This window comes from Acipenser ruthenus, chromosome 29, assembly GCF_902713425.1.
Source record: "Acipenser ruthenus chromosome 29, fAciRut3.2 maternal haplotype, whole genome shotgun sequence".
NCBI classification, from domain to species: Eukaryota; Metazoa; Chordata; class Actinopteri; order Acipenseriformes; family Acipenseridae; genus Acipenser; species Acipenser ruthenus.
This window is the reverse complement of record NC_081217.1, coordinates 1702396-1715539: the sequence shown is the minus strand read 5'-3', so window position 1 is coordinate 1715539 and position 13144 is coordinate 1702396. Positions and strand designations below refer to the sequence as shown.

Genomic DNA, 13144 nt, shown 5'->3' with positions numbered 1-13144 from the left:
TTCACTGTACAAAGTAGAGGGCGAGATTGTATTTTGGTTAAGGTAACACTTGACACTGTTATTACATTTCACTTGTGATCACCTGGTCATCACATTGTCAATACACAACCACACAAGCGTAAATGCTATGTAATTGCAAATTAAGAACTGCTTCACATTTTCATTTTGAAATGTAGTTGCATTGTAACTACAAAATGATACATGTCGTTGCTGTGTTCTGATCCAATAACTAACTGTAATTCATCAAGAGACACTTAAATGTAAAGAGATATTATTCTATAGTGTGTTTACTGAAGCCTGCATTCGTCCAGGGCCACGACGAGCAAATATTACAATTACAAATTAATCCGTTTTTTGTCTGTCCACTGTCCCCGATTCTGGCCACACACTCACTGAATGGAAACTGTCTCTGCTCCGGGTGACAGGAAATGAACGGCTGGCATGTGCTGAGTAACCAAAGGGCCCTGACATTTTTATCGCCATGGCTACAGTTCCTCTGCTCAGACATGTTCCACTCAAGCAGCATTTTCAGCTTGACAGCCTGACTCCGATTTATTTAAATGAGCCCAGCTGAACTGCATTGGATCTAGAAGTGAAACAAGAATATGTCAGTTAAACAGCGAATTCAATCGGGAGATTCATTTCAAAGCCTGCCGGTATCGTTTTACACTGACAGGATCAAAACGTGAAAGGCATTTTGTTTTAACAGCGATTCGTGAGAAATTCAGGAAAGGAGCTGGAGCATCGTGTGCCTTTAGTAGAGTTCCCATATGACTCCCATGTGCACTGGGACAGTTTGGGACAGTTCAGGACTTTTCAACTCCCACATCGCTATGCATTCTGGTACATTTGACCGGTGTCAGGTACCTTTCACAGCAGGACTACACTCTGTAATAAATAAAACCCAAAGCATTCCCAGGTGCGATAGTGCAAATTCATTTTGGTGCACGTGACAGGGAGGGTGCAGAAATCATTAATCGTGCGTCGGATCACGAGGCACACAATCTTTTACGAGAGTTTTCTACCCCCGTAACGTCCCTAACTTCATCTGCATGAACCAGAGCAGACGGTACGATGTTTAATGGGATATGCTGAGCTTATTGGGGCAGAAGAGTTTTATCAAGTTTTGCTTGGTGCTCTGGTCCCTGTAGTGCACTCACAGGCTCAGCCCAGGGTTTAGGGCAATGCAGCTCAATGAGACGTGACGTCCTTGTAAAACAAATCAAATTCTGCACGTCTGCCATCTAAAAAATAAAATAAAATCCTACTTCTGAAACATTTTGTCCAGCGACTATAGTTGTAAAGAAATGCTCAGTGCGTTTGAAATCTGTTTTATTTGGTGTTGTATATACTGCACAGAAGCATTCTAAAGGAATGCACACATGCATTTCTCTCACACATCCTGTGTGCAGCGTACATTCAGAAGTATTTATTCATATCAAGTTTTCTGGCAGTGCTGTTCATTTGGATGAATTAAACAGAGTGACCATGTGAGTGATTCATGAGCACCAGAGTGCGTTTGTTTTCAAATCAGTGTAAAGCACAGTCATTGGGTTGGGTTGAGGAGTGAAGAAATAAAGATGTTGAAATAACTGTACTGTAATGAGGACTTAGCACTGCTAGCAGAACTGAACCCCCTCTGCACACTGCCCAGTCCCACACAGACTCCGGAACGATCAGCCCATTCTCTTGAACAAAGAGGACGAAGCCCCTGTATGGAGCTCATGAGAGAATCACAGCCAGCAGCTGATTCACTTCCAAGAGAAAGGGGTGGGGTTTCATGCGATGTCAGTCTTATTTGCAGCCTCATTAACTGGAAAAACACGCTCCTCCGCTGTGGTTCATCTGAGCGCCTCTCCAACTGCGCCCATAAAATCAATGCTATTAGCAAGTTAACAAAATATGTGTGCAACATGATATTACACGCTTGCCTGTTTTCACTGCCTACTGCACGCATATTTTAACACAAGAAAGTTTTTATTTTAAATGGAAATGCCTTTCTGTAGATCCTCTTATGGACACCTGACACTTTGTTAGGAGGATCAGGTAGCTGGATACAAACCTCCTATCACTGGCATTTCAGTTGCAGTCCTAAAGACTAGGCTATACGTTACCAGCAGCATGAAGAAGTCATTGAACTCTAGTTGTTTTGAATGGTGAGGCTGTGGGGTTGGTGCAGGGGTATGACACCTACTCTAGTTAACATTAAGAAATCTGATCGATCGGGATTTCCTGTGTGAATGTGACAGCGCTTACATGATACCTACTCTACTTAACATTAAGAAACCTGATTGATCGGGATTTCCTGTGTGAATGTGACAGCTCTTACACTTGCTACCCATAGTGTACAACAGTAATGCAGTATCAGCTGGCCACTGTGACTGCAGGTCGTGCACACAACTAAAAACTGTACCTTCGCATTTAATACAAATAGATCTGCTGTTATGAAAATGAAATTAGCCCCATTTTTGGAAATTAGCCTGTTTTTTTTTTTAATCGATAGCCCCGTTTTTGGAATCGATAGAAAGTCATAAAGCGCTTCTTCCAAAAATGTGGTACCCCCTGGACCAAACACTGAACTCCAGCTCTAAAATGTTTTTGAAAGAACAAGCTGGGTAAACCTGCCTTCTGTTTTGCACGTTAATATCTGGAAAACAGTGTGAAAACCCTGCTTGTTTCATTATTTCATAGTAAAGTCAGTTGCCACTGTGAGTCTTTTTTTCCAGATTTGACCTTACATGAACTCACATCAGTGGACTCAGTCAGTTTCAAAGCCATGATGATATATGTGTGAGCCCATACAGACTCTTTCCTCTCAGCTGTCTCTCTGTGTTTCAGGAGCCCTGTCACTGAAGAACTGAGCGAGCGAGGACTGTGAAAATTTAAAAGCTGGACCCTGACTCTGCCACACTGCAATAACCGACTGCATGCACCATGCTGGGACAGATTGCTTCTGTGTGCGTGCTGCAAGCAGTGAGGTTGCCCTCCGAGACGGGGAAGAAAATGTGTTTGTGTACTGATTAAGAGACTATGAAGAGAAGCAGCTGGAACGCAGGTCTGGGGAAAGAAAAAAGAAAAACTGGCAGAATTTCAAATGAAGGAATAAATAAGAAAACTACATATATATATATAAGAATATCATGCAACACATGCACACAGAGCGACAATACACGTGTTACAGATGCAACGGCACAGTAAATTACACTCACTAGATGGTGCTGTGATATTGCAGCAGGAAGTGACTTCACACCGTGCAAGGATGGCGATCTGAATTTCTAAAGTGAACGTATCAGTGCATCTCCCTTACACAGGTGTTCAGGGAGTGACTGCAGGCTTACAAACACACACTGTTCTGTGCACGATAGCTCAAAGCAACATTTTAATAACAGTCAAGAAAAGTGCCAAGATATTCAAATCAAGACGTTTTCGAAGCTTTGCTTTTTATACTAATTATCTGACAGGGAGGCAGACAGTTACAACTTGGAGCGAAACCCTTTGAGGCATCCCTGTCTGCGATCAGTACGTTATGATGAAATGTTTTGAAATGTTCCGAGTATTTGTTTCACATTTTGAGTCAGCTTGTTGACTTCCCCCAGCCCCACTGTGGTTGGAAACACCTGCCAGTGCTTCCTTTTTCTATTTCATCTCGGCTTCGAGCCCCTCCGTGTGAAAATCACACTTTCTGAGAAGATAAAGCCAGCGTCACTGAGTGAACCGCAAACAAGACGGGCTGCTGCTGCTGCTGCTGCGTTATCTCAAGAAGAGAAAAAACACAACAGGCCTTCGTATTCCACAGCTTTAAACTGTTCTCCAAAACCATTTCCTCCACACCGTGCAGCGTAGGCTGGTTTTGAGGCCCCAGCAAGGGTGCAGATCTGCACAGCTTCTGTACTGAAACCCTATAGGGCTTCCTGCTTCCCCCCTGTGAGCGTCTGTGTGTCTGAGCTCCACCGACGTCAGAGATGGCTGCCCTTAATTTAAATGAGGGCACATCCACTGCCTCTTATGTGTAAGTAGGTGCTACTTGAAGCAGACTCAAAGCAGAAACTGAGTACATGCAGTCTAATGAATCGTTATAACTGAATGCTAATACACAAGCAATTAACATTTCACCTGCATAATGAGTACCCCAGTCAGACAAAACAAAGAGCTGAAAATAGCCATAATAATGAAACCGTCGAAGGACATGGAACATTCTTCAAAAGAACATGAAGCACGACTAGAGAATGCACAAGCAACATCATTTAGCTGCACGAAATCCTGGCCTGTAAACTGAGCACAGTCACAACCCGCACCAAGGGTGCTGAGCCACAAGGAAGTCGAATATCGGGTTTCTTAAAAATACAGAAACGTATCTCCAAAAAAAAGATTTACGAGACAGCCATTGCAATTGTAAACATTCTGATATTTTGTTTTATGGATATCCGTCTAAGGGCCTCGTTTTGAAGACAGATAAGTTCCCTTAAGATAGATTTAAAAAAAAAAAAAAAACAGTATGCTGTACAACTACCAAGAAACACTGCTCCATTACTACTCAGAGCAGCTGTGCTGGTTTTATTCTGTTAAAATAAATTGTGTTCCAGCCGACATGTTTAGAACATAAGTATGCTTATAATAATTGCACAGTATAGAGTGTCATGCTTCTATGACACTACTGGTGATAGTGTCTTATAATGAAGGCCGCTGGAGGCGTTAATATCGTTTATCAAACTATTTATTAATAAATCTATACACAGTTACTGGATAGGAGGAATGCAGCACATCTCTGATGCACATCTTTCAGTAACTAGCTCACCAACTCTGCCCCTTGAATATTAAATGTGTCCCTTATAGCGTCCTCTGAACTACTCCTCTCAGACACATTGGTTCCGGATACAATAGTGCTGTGCCTGTCATCACAGTGTTCGGATCAATTCTTTTTTTTTAAAGGTTCCTGTTCGTACAGAAGGGACACTGTGAAACAGGGTCAAAGCCGTGTTTTATTTGGCAGCTCGGTTCAATCTTGCATTATTCACAAAACATTTCCGCAAAGAACTCTCCAGACACGTCTCCCCTAAACCTTTCAGGGAGCGACCCCCCCGAGAAAACTTTAAAAAAAAAAAAAAAAGGAATTGCTGCATCTTTAATTTATTTATGGAAATAGTAAGTGAAAAGTGGAGTGTTAATTAGATCAAGCGTTCCCATGGCAACAAGGAGTTAATGAGAAATGGTTTGGGGAACATTATAATCACAGATATTTTTTTTCCTTCTTTTTTTTTTTCAAGAAATGCAAATGAACGTTACACCAGGCAATTAGATTGCAATTCCTCCGAGATTTACAGAAAGATTATTCATTGCTGCGTGCCACGTATTTAAAGATATATGTAATCCTGGATGAAGCACAGTTCTCGTTAGAGCAGGGTTCTGTCTGTGCCCATGCGTTTCAGATGGAAGAGTAACAGTGGCGATTGTAATAGTAGTTGCATGTGTCTTAGACTTGGCATACGTCCATAGAAAAGTTTTTATTAATGATATGCTGTGAGTCCTTCGTCATGCAAAAAAACTAGATGCAGTCTTTTAAAAGCAGCATTATAAAGCAACGCAGAGAAAACAAATGACGTGCCCCGATAAGGCTTGCAAAGGTTACTGCTGACACAGCAAACTATATGAAAGAAAGCCCTGAATATGTAATGGGTGGTGAGATGAGAGGAGGTTAAAAGCTCTATACCCACGAATGCAGACGAGCCCGGCTCTTTTGCATCGTGGTTAAGACGCCCGCTTGCAGTGTGCGGGGTCCCCGGTCCCACATTGCACAATTAGCAGCAGCTTAAGCAATTAATGGGCATGCCGCTAACAACGCTCCAGCTAGCGGCACGTGACTAGCATGCTTCCTCTCTGCATTCCCAGTAAACAACACAGCGTTTTGGTTTGTATTTGTTTTTCAATTTCACCGCCACAGGGCTGTCACAGAAAGTCTCCACGCTGAGCAGGACATCAATCCCGCTGACTGGCTCTGTGATGAAGTGAATGCAGATTTGTGCATTATGTGCCTGTTGATTGATAGCAGCACACTGCCCTGCTGAGGTCTGGGAATACAGGGAGGAAGCACGGGGCCAGGTGTTAGCTGTCTGTGGCAGACGGAGCCTGGAGGACACCTGGCTGGGCGCGGTATCGAGAGATGGGTGCGATGAAAGCAGTGTGCAGTACAGATTGAGGAGCCACGGGACACAGGCGCGAGGATCAAGGGCTGTTGTGAGTAAGGGGCTATGGTGTCAATATAATTTGAAATGCATGTGATGGTAACTACTATACTCTGTGTACCAGCTGTAAGCATGTAACGCTGTGCGCTACTGGTGTACTTAGGACATGTAGAGTATACTGATTGTGTAGGTAATGTATACTAGTAGTATACCCATCAGCATTTTGTATTTGTACCTCACCTTGCACGGGCCCCCTGTGTTTTTAAATCACTGCAAATATAAAGCAGCTTGCATTCCCAAAAGGCAGCGCAGCACGCTTTAATTTAAATGCGTACGGAGTGCTTTCCATGGATTACATTTTTATTTCCCCAAAGTATCACAGCTGTGCACATAGCGCACTTTATCCTGTTTCTTAATAACTTGTGCCATGCAGAGATTATGCAGCAAAGGGTTCTGGATGTATCAGAAGCAACCGTAGGCATGTACCAAAGATTATTAAATGCAAATAAATGATGAATTGTAATTGTTTCCACACTGAGATTGCACATAGATAGGGGGTTTCAGTATCTCATTTTGACAAGTGCGTTAAGGGTGTTCAACAGAGTCTGCTGTTGCCAACGGGCGGCGGACGTTTCCTTCAGAACGCTTCTTGCAATGTTGTGGCTTGTTTGTTTTACGGCTCCTATTTCTGCTACATGTCTCAATACCTCACAGTGACCTCCTGCTGAGAGGTACAGCACACTGCACGAGGTCTTTGGAGGACAAAGGTAAGAACAGAGTCAAAAGAACAACTTAACTTAGAATGTCCTGTCAACAGGAGGTTGATCTGAAAAATTTATAATTATTGCTAATCTTCTCGTTTCTGCATTGTGTATATATATAGTGACATTTAATGCACGTTTTGCTGTCACGCTCAGATTGTATTTGAATCTCTTCTGGTTCATTGAATTACTACTGCTGTGACTCAAGGCATGCAGGTGTGTAGTATATCAGTATACCATATGGACAGGCCTGCCTGCCCAGTAACAGCATGTGACACAGTGCACACCTCACCTTCCAGGAGCACCAAATCCCCAAGCACAAGCACAAACATTTTTTTTTTTTGTTTTAAAGAAAAAGGCGGTGCACATGAGCCAAGAGGTTCCCTACCAGGCCTGTCTGCACAATTCAAGGGCTCTCCTGTCACTGGCAGAACATTCGGAGAGGTCTCCTGCCTCGCATTAAATTGCTGCTCATTTCCTGGTGCCTGTCATTCTCTCATGTAATGGTGTCTGATGGTGCGAGAGCAGGGTGTGATTGTGCTGTCTAGCTGTCAAGTCTGCTCGCTCGACCCGACTGCTGATGTACTGTAAATTGGTAACCCTTTCAACTCAAATCAGATAAAGATCTTCGGAGCAGCGGAAGCAGAGCCCTGCTTTACATCCAACAGCAGCAATCAAGGCAGGCAGGATTCCTGTGGAATTCTTCTGAGCTTGTCTGCCTCCACATCCTGCTAACTTAGTCCAGATATGCATACAGCTGGCTTGTATTCTTAACCCACATTATCACACAGTGATAGAGGCCATGAAGGTTCATTGAGAAGATGTTTGTGAACCTGGTCGGTTTGGACAGTGAGCTATATCAAATAAGAATGTTTCTCATAAACAGAAACAGGGGCTCACAGTACAGTAAACAGCGCTTCTCTAATTGCGCTGCTCCAACAGAAAACTCATTTGTGAGGAAACTCTGGGGCCCTGCAGGGCAGACATGAAATGATTTATTAATAGGATGTGTCACTTTTTTTTTTAATTTAACCAAATAGAGCTATTGGTTGCAACTGAAAATTGAATCCTCTGATATTCAGCCCTTAATCTCTTATCTCCTTTATCATTTAAAAAGTACTTAAAGGAGAAGTGTGCTCCATGCTGGTACACCACTGCCAGACCGTGCCCTGTCAAATTGTCATGACTTTCACACAAGCAGACAATTGCTCCTCCTCGCTTTAAAATTGCAGTTTGGTGTATCTGCGTCTCTTGGTGCGTTCAGCTGCATTAAATAATAATACTGTATATGAATGTATATGATCACAAATGCAAGTAACGTATCTCCCTTCTGAGTTATCATGCCATGCAGTCATGGATTATAATGTGCTATGGAACCCTTACTGTACAGAAACAAATCTAACCGCAGCAGTGGTGGATTTGTAACATGGCACAGGGTGGGCTGAAGCTGGCACCCACACTCTCACCTAGAGAGCATCCTGGCCACAGCACAGAAGGCTTGTTTGCAAAAGGCTGCTTCCTCCACACAGCCTACGCCCCTCTGCTTTCAGCAGATAGACTGTGGTGAGAACGCAGGGTACCCGAGGGAGTTCAATAAAGTCTCTGTCACCAGGAGAATGAATACAAGAAAGCTGGGAGCCATGAATCACTGCCAACAGACTTCTGAGTGTGATGGAAGCGTTTTCTGTTGCTCAAAAGCATACGAGGGAAAGAGAGGATATTAATGCCAGCAAGTCCCTCAGATTCCCTTTGACAGTAACAATGACAATTACATCCCAAGTAATGTATCATCACACTATGATAGCAGTAAGATTTATTTCTTTAAATTAACTGGACGCCTGGGGGCTCTTCTGCATTCTCATGGAACTGCTCCCTGCTCTAATTTGCATCTGTAAATGTACTGCTTTTTCAAGTATATAATGACGTTCTGCATTTATTTAAATCCGTCTAGCCCACAGCACTTGCGTAAATGCATGTCAGTAAAAAATAAAAGTTCTATAAAATGTAGTGTGTTTCTTTGCTATGTGTCGGTGAGATGAGCTGAAGATGTAAACCGCGAATGCAGACCAGCCCGGCACTTTTGCACTGTGGTTAAGATGCTTGCTTGTGGTGCGCGGGGTCACCGGTTCACACCCAGCCTCCACCCTGTTACATCAGCGTCTCTTAAAGAAGGGGGCTGTCTGGTCTATTATTAGCATGCCGTGCCTGCACTGTAAGTGAAAACCCCTGTTCTTACCCCTCGGAAATCTGTTTTTTATAACATTTGAAAATATAATTCAAAACCGTATACAATGTTCACTGTCAAAGTACCCTAATCCAATTACCTCTATCAGTTTTAATAAGGAGGCTATGTGGTCCAGTGGTTAAAGAAAAGGGCTTACAACCAGGAGGTCCCCGGTTCAAATCCCACCTCAGCCACTGACTCATTGTGTGACCCTGAGCAAGTCACTTAACCTCCTTGTGCTCCGTCTTTCGGGTGAGACGTAATTGTAAGTGACTCTGCAGCTGATGCATAGTTCACACACCCTAGTCTCTGTAAGTCGCCTTGGATAAAGGCGTCTGCTAAATAAACAAATAATAATGTATGTATGTATGTATGTACTTTGTGCAGTTTGCCATTGTTAATTTGGCAAGTCACAATACTTTTTCCGTATTTACAGCATACTATTTAAAATCAATGTTTTTACCCTGCTTTAGCATTTTTGCTTTGTTTTCATTCGCTGTTTATTTGACAGGTGTTTGCCATGTGTGTCCGATTGCGAGCCAAATTGTGGGCAGCCTAGCGCATTTAGCAGCTGATTTGCTTGATACGGTTTGTGAAGCAGTTATTCACTTTATCTGCACTGTTCTCAGTTAGCATAGCCCTGAGTTAAAACAACTGAAATGTCCTAATAAGAAACGGGAGAGAGAAAGAAAGGGGAGATACAGAGAAAGAGAATAGGGAAATAGATGATGAAGCATGCATCAAGTTTCAAATAGGCTACCATGTGTCCATGTGTTAGGAGCTTCAGCCACAGGGCTGCAGCTTAATTACATGTACAGAAAACAATGCAAATTGGTCGTGTCGGTTCATTGCAGAGCTGTATCCAAATCCACATGGAGTTGTGGGCATGAAGCTGAAAATGCACAGAAAGAAAGAATCCCTGATTTATAGAATTCCAAAAAATGAATTGCTGCTGCCTTGTAATTGAAAGGGATCATCGCTTACTGACAAGGTTATGTGTGATTATTAGCATATATTACTGTGCCTGTGCTTAAACAGCCATTCCTCAGTGCAGACACCTCACGCAGCCTCCAGTCACCGGACTGGTTAGCATTCCTCTCACATTCATCAGCTGAAGCTTTTTATATCACCGGGGTCTGCAGGAAATTGGTCTGCTTTACAGTTCCTTGCCTGGATTAGTTTACACAAGGCAGGCAAAACAATGCAGAAACGACACAGAAAAAACGAGGCTTCATTCAGTGTTCTTAGGGGGATTGGGCTGTGTTGGTTGCTGGTGCATCGTTAGCTAAGCAGTTAAACAAACAGCCAAGGGGTTGGTGAAGATTCCTGCCTTGTGGATATACTGCAATGCCTCAATATAATGCCTATAATAGCTTACTCAGCCAACCTCGAATGGTTTGCGGTTTGAGCAACACAGTAAGTGATATTGTGAGACTGATATAAATGTTTTAATTTAAACAAACACGTCTCATGTACATTCCCGGCTGGTTCAGAGTATACGGAACCTCCTGTTTGATGACATCAGGACCTACTGCTGGCTTGCTGAGGTGATCTTTTCCCATTGGCGTGATCTGAGGTGTCCACAAACCTGAAGCCAAAACACAAACCATACCCGGGCAGTTGGAAGTTGTATTTTATTTAGTTTGTTTGGTTGATGTGCATCAGCACTAAAAGAAGCAGCTCCTGCTTGTTCAAAACCCTTACTGATAAGTAACCCAACCAGGAATATCTGGAACCTTAAACCCAAATCAAATTCCTAGTGTTGCTCCCCGCCATTGCTCCCCCGTTACTGGGATACAGCGTTTCCAGGCTCCCTCCTTCACTGCTGTCCAGGAACACGTCTCAGCAGAGCGCAGTGTCCTGCCCTTCAGTCCTAAATTTACTACTAGGAGCTAATGAAACGATGCAAGCTCTACTGACAGTGTCAGAGTCGTGCCGGTGATTTGTATGAGGACGTAAAAAAATCTGCATACCCCTCAGTGAAATATTACACTTTCACTGACCTATATTTTATAGCTCTTTACTTTCCTCAAAACATCAATAGATCTATCCATTTTTATTTCTCATTTCCTTGATAAAGGATTTCATGCAGTCAATGCTTGGCTTGGAGTTTGAATATTAATAAGGAAACACATGCTGGGTTCTGAAAGACTTTTTCCATGTACTGGGCTGGTAATGCTTGGCTGGTTCTTCTGTAACTCTCCACATTCTTGCTCAGTTGCTCTTAGCTGGCTTGACACAGGCAAGGTTAATTCTTTAAGTGCTTGGATGGGACCTTCAGTGTTTGATGGGCCAGGTCTTCTTGTATCATTTGTTTAACTTTCTGATCCATTAAGAAATAACATCTTCAGGCTGGAAGATTTTAATGCTTCACTGGAATAATCCCACATGGTTCTGAAGTCTCAGCTACAGAAAGCACTTTATGGAAAGAATGCTAGTAACTAACATACTAACATAACAATACTAAGAACAAGAACAATAGCAATATTACTACTACTACTACTACTACTACTAATAATAATAATAATAATAATAATAACCAGTGCAATGCCCTGCATTATACTGCATGTGATGACAGCCTGTATCAGTCAGACGAAGCTGCAGAGGGTGTCAGGGAGCAACAAAAATCACCATGTGCCGTGCAGACCACTCACACAAAGAGTGTGCTGCATAGGGCAGGTGTCACATTTTAAAATCACCCAGCCATGTGCCGTGCAGACCACTCTCACAAAGAGTGTGCTGCATAGGGCAGGTGTCACATTCTATGTCAAGTCCTGGTATATATGGACGTTTATTTATTTAGTAAGAGACTTTGGTTTACATAAGCGCTTCACCACAGGTAGTTCACTGATGCAGTAGAAATATTTTACTTAATATCAGAAGATAAAACAACTGTGAAGTAAGATGAGGTGCTGCTAGAGTACTGGCACTGAACGGAAAGAAACTCAGATGTATGTATTGTTATAAAAAGCATATGCTCTAATACAGACCTACAGTAATCAGCTTGCAGCAGTATCATGCCAAGTACATAAAAAAGAAGGTTTTACTCACATGCTTCCTTTCCAGTCTGCCTCGCCCTGCACATTTCATTACTTACAGAGTCTCTACTGCTCTGCTTCACAGTATTTGTACAGCCCGGCAAGCTTCACCTCTGCTTGGGCACGGTGATGCTGGCTGGAGAGACGGGCAGAGTCCTGAAACTCTGTAAACCGAGAGAGAGGCGTGCGCAGGAGTGAGGAGCGGAGATCCAGGGGGAGGGAGAGAGAGAGAGCGAGCCTGGCACAGAGAGAAAGGCAGTGGAGAGGGACTGCTGAGACAGTATGCCAAGCAGGATGAGGGCTGTCTGTGAAGCTGAGGACCCGCAGCACAACTTGATGAAGGCAGTCACACCCAGAGGTGAAAGGCAGGGGTGCATGGCTAGTGATTTAGTCTGCTGCACCAGCTAGCCCCTTCCTCTGTTAGACAACGTTTGTACAGGTTGAATCAGCTTAGTAATAAGATGTAAGTAGAGTATAGTGATAGTGTGGGAAGGGAAGAGGGTTTCTTGACCATGGATAGAGGGATTGAGAAAGGGGAACACCTTCCTCTTCACTGGTGTAGCTTCACATATGTATCAGTGCATGTTAGTGGCACTGTTATTCATCTTTATTGATACTTCAGACTTTAAAAGAGTATAACTGAATGCACTGACACAGTAACTGAGTGACCAAATTACCAATTATTGTCTGTCCTGCGCTCTCCTTGTATTTCCCCAAGCAAGTCTTACATCACTGATAAAGTACAACAATGGAAGCTGCCATCACTTATCTGGACAGCACGGCAGTTAGATGGATTTGTTACCTCAAGGCAACCAGAACTTCACTGTGAGTTCTAATGCACTGTGAGTTCTAATGCACTGTGAGTTCTAATACACTGAGTTCTAATGCACTGTGAGTTCTAATGCACTGTGAGTTCTAATACACTGAGTTCTAATGCACTGT

The 13144-nt window shown here is 43.1% G+C and overlaps 1 protein-coding gene across 2 annotated transcripts in view; it reads right to left on the bottom strand.

Annotated features, from left to right (window-relative positions):
* The window catches only part of LOC117433529 (purine nucleoside phosphorylase-like), a 29216-nt gene extending 16856 nt beyond the window's left edge, over positions 1-12360 (bottom strand). The window contains exon 1 of one of the 2 annotated variants that reach the window (XM_059004325.1): positions 12216-12360. The gene's annotated coding sequence lies outside the window, so the exon portion shown is untranslated. The remainder of the gene's footprint in view (positions 1-12215) is intronic. The other variant, XM_059004324.1, reaches the window with a different exon arrangement.
* Between the last annotated feature and the right edge of the window lie 784 nt (positions 12361-13144).